Raw genomic sequence first — 7416 nt, 5'->3', positions numbered from 1 at the left:
CAGCCTCCTGAGTAGCTGGGATTACAGGCACGTGCCACCATGCCCAGCTAATTTTTTTTTGTATTTTTAGTAGAGACAGGGTTTCACCATGTTGACCAGGATGGTCTCGATCTGTTGACCTCGTGATCCACCCGCCTCGGCCTCCCAAAGTGCTGGGATTACAGGCTTGAGCCACCGCGCCCGGCCCGGGACAAGAATTCTTTAACTTCAGAGGCAGTGAAACTACCAATAGCAAAAGGTAAAAAAGAAGAACTACGAAAATGTTTTGGGGCCCGGATGGAGTTTGGGACAGCTGGCCTTCAAGCTCCCGTGGGACCTGGAATTTCTCGTATGAATGACTTGATCACCATCCAGACTACACAGGGATTTTGCAGATACCTGGAAAAGCAGTTCAGTGACCTAAAGCAGAAAGGGATCGTGATCAGCTTTGACGCCCAAGCCCATCTATTCAGTGGGGGTAGCAGCAGGTTTGCCCGACTTGCTGCAACCACATTTATCAGTCAGGGTATTCCTGTGTACCTCTTTTCTGATATAACGCCAACTCGTTTTGTGCCATTCACAGTATTGCATTTGAAACTTTGTGCTGGAATCCTGATAACTGCATCACACAATCAAAAGCAGGATAATGGTTATAAGGTTTATTGGGATAATGGAGCTCAGATCATCTCTCCTCATGATAAAGAGATTTCTCAAGCTATTGAAGAAAACCTAGAACAGTGGCCTCAAGCTTGGAATGATTCTTTAAATGATAGCAGTCCACTTCTTCACAATCCAAGTGCTTCCATTAACAAATACTGTTTCTACGGGGCACGGTGCCTCAAACATGTGATCCCAGCACTTTGGGAGGCTGAGGCAGGCGGATCACCTGAAGTTAGGAGTTTGAGACCAGTCTGACCAATAGGGTGAAACCCCATCTTAAAAAAAAAATACTGTTTCCACAGGAACGTGAAAAGGGAGACAAAGGTGAAGTTTGTGCACACCTCTGTCCATGGGGTGGGTCATAACTGAGCAGTCGGCTTTCAAGGCTTCTGACCTTGTTCCTCCTGAGGCCGTTCCTGAACAGAAGGATCCAGATCCTGAGTTTCCAACAGTGAAATACCAGAATCCCAAAGAGGGTAAGTTGTTTTGACTATCTTTTGCTTTGGCTGACAAAACCAAGGCCAGAATTGTTTTAGCAAATCACCAGGATGCTGATAGGCTTGCTGTGGCAAAAAAGCAAGACAGTGGTGAATGGAGAGTGTTTTGGGGCAATAAGTTGGGGGCCCTCCTGGGCTGGTGGATTTTTACACCTTGGAACGAGAAGAACCGGGATTGCAGTGGTTTCAAAGACCCTTACATGTTGTCTAGCAACATCTTCTCCAAAATCTTGCGGGCTATTGCCCTAAAGGAGGGTTTTCATTTTGAGGAAACATTAACTGGCTTTAAGTGGATGGGAAACAGAGCCAAACAGCTAATAGGCCAGGGGAAAACTATCTTATTTGCATTTGAAGAAGCTATTGGATACATGTGCTGCCCTTTTATTCTGGACAAAGATGGACTCAGTGCCGCTGTCATTAAGTGCAGAGTTGGCTAGCTTTCCAGCAACCAAAAATTTGTCTCAGCAACTAAAGGCCATTTATGTGGAGTATAGCCACCATATTACGAAAGCTTCCTATCTGCCATGATCAAGACACCATTAAGAAATTATTTGAGTGCCGGGCGCGGTGGCTCAAGCCTGTAATCCCAGCACTTTGGGAGGCCGAGGCGGGTGGATCACGAGGTCAAGAGATCGATACCATCCTGGTCAACATGGTGAAACCCCGTCTCTACTAAAAATACAAAACATTAGCTGGGCATGGTGGCGCGTGCCTGTAATCCCAGCTACTCAGGAGGCTGAGGCAGGAGAATTGCCTGAACCCAGGAGGCGGAGGTTGCGGTGAGCCGAGATCGCGCCATTGCACTCCAGCCTGGGTAACAAGACCGAAACTCCGTCTCAAAAAAAAAAAAAAAAAAAGCTTGCAGCAAATTTGAAATTTCTGCCATTAGGGACCTTACAACTAGCTATAATGATAGCTAGCCTGATAAAAAAGATGTTCTTCCCACTAGTAAAAGCAGCCAAATGATCACCTTCACCTTTGCTAATGGAGGCGTGGCCACCATGGGCACCAGTGGGACAGAGCCCAAAATCAAGTACTATGAGCTGTGTGCCCCACCTGGAAACAGTGATCCTAAGCAGCTGAAGAAGGAACTGAATGAACTGGTCAGTGCTATTGAAGAACATTTTTTCCAGCCACAGAAGTATAATCTGCAGCCAAAAGGAGATCAAAATACTCTAGCCTTGGGCATACTTGCATTTACCTACAGTTAAGCTGAGTTTAACTTGTTAAGCAATATTTTTGAGGGCCAAATGATTCAAAATATTACAAGTATTTATGTGTTTCACAAAGAACTACATTCCTCATTGTTTCATGTTTGATCTTTAAGGTGAAAAAAGAAAAGATGGCCAAACTCAGCAAACCAACATTCCTACTAAAAAGTTGAAGTTGGACATTTCATTTTTACAAATGAAGATTTTTAAACTAAAAAAAAGAGATAGATTGTAATTGATGTGCCTTAATTTGCAAAAATCATAAATGTTTGTCCTGTCTGTAATTCTTTTTATGTATGCTTGAAATAGCCAGAAAACCTATGCAGTTGGTAAATTCTGGACTGTCATATGTGGGACAGCCACTTTTTAGGTATATGTAAACTTATGTTTCTATCAATTCCTTATAAAGTAAAATAAATGAACAGATCAAATGTTGTGTTCATGTTTGGGGAAAATACGATTTGTGGGAACCTATATGAAGTGGAGCAAAAGCTGCTTTAAAAAGATACGATTTTTTTGTCCTAGATTTTTTTTAAGTTCTATACATGTATGTAGCATATTAGTACATTGTACGTGTTAGGAAAAAACAGCTTCACTCTTTGTTTAATGTGTTGAAATTCATTTTATCTTTTTAAATTTTGAAAAACAGTTGATTAATTGAAACTTGAAAAAAAAATTAAGGCTTCAGAAAAGTTTTAGTAGTGATATCTAAGGAGAGATAGAATTAAGATCAGTACATTCACATGATTAGGATGATCACTCTGACAGTTCTGTCCCAAAAATGAGATTCATCGGCCAGGCGCGGTGGCTCACGCCTGTAATCCCAGCACTTTGGGAGGCCGAGGCGGGTGGATCACGAGGTCAAGAGATCGATACCATCCTGGTCAACATGGTGAAACCCCATCTCTACTAAAAATACAAAAAATCAGCTGGGCATGGTGGCGCGTGCCTGTAATCCCAGCTACTCAGGAGGCTGAGGCAGGAGAATGGCCTGAACCCAGGAGGCGGAGGTTGCGGTGAGCCGAGATCGCGCCATTGCACTCCAGCCTGGGTAACAAGAGCGAAACTCCGTCTCAAAAAAAAAAAAAAAAAAAACAAATGAGATTCATCTTCATTCTTGAGTGTATTGAGCAATACCAGTGTGGATGGAAACAATAAAGGAGATATTTAATGTAGGCAGAAATGTAAACATAAACAGAGAAGCTAAAGTTTGACTATAATACTTGTGTCTGCACATATGTTTGTTATTTGTGTTGTGTGTTCTACCATAATCCCATACAAGTTGTTCATCTTAATGAAAATGAAAGTGGCAGGAGGCAGACAAATCTTAGGCAGACAGGGGCGGGTTCCTGGTGAAACCAGATCTTCAAGCCAAAGACAGTTTAAACCCTAGCTAGAAGTCCTGGATGAATCCACGGACCGATTGAGAATCTCTCTTCCTGTTTGACACACTTTCCTCTGTTCCCCAACCTTCACCTATTTTACATATACCTACTCTTCCCTAGTTGGTTTTTACACTGTTGTGCTCACCTTTGAGTGGTGCCTTTGTTTTAACCTTCTTTGCATATTCACAAACCAATCAGCACACCCTCCTCCATTCTGAACCCATACAAGCCTCAGACTCAGCCACACTGGGGAACTGCCTGCCTTTGAGTCTGTGTGTGGGGTCTACTTCAGGTAGGGACCACCCACATGGGGTTCCCTCTGTGCGGAGAACTGTTTTATCATTCAATAAAAACTCTTCTCCACCCTTCTCACCCTTCAGTTACCCATGTAACCCCTTTCTTCTTGGACATCCCCTCTCTCTACAGTGTCTTCCATTGATTAGACTTTGGAAAACCTTTAAAGCCCGAACTGTAGTCATGTGCCTCTTTTGTTGGAAACTATCCATGGCTTCCAGCGTTCTCACGGTGAATCCACAGCCCCCAGCCCGCTTGCTCTTCCAGGAGGAACTCCGCCTCACACTTTGCTCCCGACAGAAGCCCATGGAACCCAGGTTCCATCCTGCCGGTTCGGTCCATCTCCAAGCCTTTGCCCGCGCCGGTCCGCGTGCCTGTTGCTCTCCCCAACACATCACACGAGTGTCAAAAACAGGGCTCCTCCCGCGAGAGCCTTAGTGTCCCGACGAAGGGGTTCGGATGCAAAGCCGAGGGCAGACGCCGCTCCTTCGCTGCCTTAGGACTGGGGTGATGATGAGGTGACTTGACGGCACGTAAGGCGCCACAGTTACCTGAGCCGGGAGCCTCAGGGCGGCCGTCACCAGTGGACTGTGCGGGGAAGGCGTGATCGGGAGGAGGCGACTAGGGCAGGGACCAGGCCACGGCGGTACCGATACTGGCATGGCGTGGATCACACTAGGTGTCTTCAAGGAGCTGTAAAGCTGCCCCTCTGAAACGGGGACCATGACTCCTCTCCACCTACTGGGTTCACTCACCGCAGTTCGGACCCAACTCTTGGCGGTCTCTCACAGGAAAACACACCCAACACGAAGGAAAATGACCGCTCCCAGAGGACGCCGGAAGTAGCGTTAAATGCACACGCGGAACCGGCTTTATCTTAAGCGCTCATTGGCTCTGTTCCGTTGCCGTTTGACACAGAGCTTTCTGGGTAACGTAGTTCACTAGGTTCGAAGGCGGTAAACAGGGCGTTTCCCAGAGGCGCTTCTGCAGGAAAAACCCTGCTCCACCTTAAAGGACATATCCTTCTAGAGAATATGGTCTTACCTAGCCTTAGAAGCCGTATTGAGCTTTCTGGGAATTAGTGTCTGTAACTGATCACTCAAATATTTGGAAAAATATTATTACATTTTAGGGAACTCGAGCTCTCCGATGCTAAAAAAATGTCATTTCGGAGGCTCTCAAAGGCTAAAAATCCAAATTGTGATAGTATTTCGAACAGTCATTCAGCAGCAAAATTCCTGCACTGGAAGTACAGGGTAAAATCTGTTATTGTGCTATAATTCACATGGATCCACTCTGAAGTATCAGAGTCTGTCTTCTCAGTCTGTCAGGGACAGGAGAGAACTAATCCAGATAGTACAAGACAAGGAAGATAGGAGAGAGATGTTGCGCTCCCTAAAGGAGTACATGGTGAATCTCTGTCTGTGGTCCCCACAGAAAACAATTATCCTGCCTAAAATATCAATCAGTGTCCAGTTCATGAGCAACACTTCTCAGAACTCCCTGATCCAACACAGTCCCTGCAGGTTTACTCATAGGAAGCAAGGGGCTGCAAAGTGCTGGGGTCTGGGTATGGATTCCCCTCTGGAACCTCTGGGCCACTTGCTTGAGCTCTCTATGTCCCTGTGAACACAGGTAGAAACTGAGGCCCAGACTGGGGATGTCATCTGCCAGTGAGCCTTCAGCGATGCACAGGGATTCAGGTTCCATCTCAGGCCAACTTGTCCAGGGAGTCACACCCTCTCTTCCCCATGTCTTCAGGGCTCAAGGAACATCCTCATGCCCTCTTGTCCCTGAGAGTCCTACACTGATCCCCACCCCGTGATGACGGACAGTTTCATCTTTTCACAGAGAGCTGTTAATGGAAGTTCCCTGAATGGCCACATTTATTTCCCCAGCCCACTCAAAGGTCAGGAACTATAATTCTATTTCTCTGAGGGATCCGTAGCTCAGGAAGGGTGACAGACTTCCACAAGGACACAGAGCTACCAGGTCATTGAGCTGGGGATGGTTTCTTTTTTTTTTTTTTTTTCTGAGACTGGGTTTCACTCATGTTACCCAGGCTGGAGTGCAATGGCGGGATCTCGGCTCACCGCAACCTCCGCCTCCTGGGTTCAGACAATTCTCCTGCCTCAGCCTCCTGAGTAGCTGGGATTACAGGCACGCACCACCATGCCCAGCTAATTTTTTGTATTTTTAGTAGAGACGGGGTTTCACCATGTTGACCAGGATGGTCTTGATCTCTTGACCTCGTGATCCACCCGCCTCGGCCTCCCAAAGTGCTGGGATTACAGGCTTGAGCCACCGTGCCCGGCCTGGGGATGGTTTCTATATACCACTCTAGTGGGCTTCTCTCCTGCTATGCATGCCCTGCCTATCACCATTATCGCTATCAAAATGCCATTTATTTCATTGATCCTCTCAGGAGACTGGTAAGAATTTCTCAGAAGTAACTCATTATGTTAGCCATTAAAAAGAGTGAGATTCAATCATTTTTGTAACAACAGTCTGAGCCTCAGTTTCCACCTGTGTCGGTAGGGACAGAAACAGCTACCCAGGCATCAGGGGTGAGGGTCTAAGTGTAGGTACTGCAAGGCCATAAGGATTTGGGTTGGATGTACCCTGTGTTCGGAGGTGTTCTTTGGGATGGGGGACTGGAATATGTGTGGCGGGGCATATTTACCCTCAGTACTGCTGCGACTGCAGTCAGGGATGCTATAGCCACTGTGGGATCTGAGTGAGGGGCAGCCATGCCTCATCCTAAGATTTAGCCTATTTCCTGCCTGTGGCTGCCCTGCAGCCTCCCTGGGTCTGTGGAGCTCCAGGCTCCCCTGAGGAAATGGGGCTTCTCAGAACCCCCTGATCCAGCACAGTCCCTGTGGGCTTACTCATAGCAAGGAGGGGGCTGCAAAGTGCTGGTATCTGGGTATGGATTCCGCTCTGGAACCTCTAGGCCACTTGCTTGAGCTCTCTGAGCTTCAGGTCTCTGAGTGAGATAGGAAGGTGATGATAACATTAAACCTGGGCCTGGAAGGGTCAATAAAAGCAACAAAACACATGGAGAACTTACCTGTGCCAGGACTCCAGGGTTTACTTTATGAGCATTTTAATTCTCAGAGCAACAAGGGGAAGTGGGACCTATTATGTATGTATTGCTGGAAAAATCCAGGATCACAGAAATAAAGTGATTCCTACAGCAGACAAGCTCAGATTCAAAAAGTTGAATTTCAATCCCAGCACTTTGGGAGGCCGAGGTGGGTGGATCACGAGGTCAAGAGATCAAGACCATCCTGGTCAACAAGGCGAAACCCCGTCTCTACTAAAACTACAAAAAATTAGCTGGGCATGGTGGCGCGTGCCTGTAATCCCAGCTACTTAGGAGGCTGAGGC

At 46.6% G+C, this 7416-nt stretch overlaps 1 pseudogene across 1 annotated transcript; it reads left to right on the top strand.

Moving 5' to 3' along the window:
* Window positions 1–1046: 1046 nt before the first annotated feature.
* LOC108289934 lies at window positions 1047–2770 on the top strand (annotated as a pseudogene). Its single transcript, XR_005197025.1, has 2 exons — window positions 1047–1693; window positions 1959–2770. The product of XR_005197025.1 is annotated as a phosphoglucomutase-2-like (transcript).
* Window positions 2771–7416: the final 4646 nt, after the last annotated feature.

Source organism: Cebus imitator, unplaced genomic scaffold (assembly GCF_001604975.1).
Source record: "Cebus imitator isolate Cc_AM_T3 unplaced genomic scaffold, Cebus_imitator-1.0 Scaffold417, whole genome shotgun sequence".
Lineage (NCBI taxonomy): Eukaryota > Metazoa > Chordata > Mammalia > Primates > Cebidae > Cebus > Cebus imitator.
The sequence above is the reverse complement of the archived record's forward strand: the minus strand, read 5'-3'. Positions and strand labels throughout refer to the sequence as shown.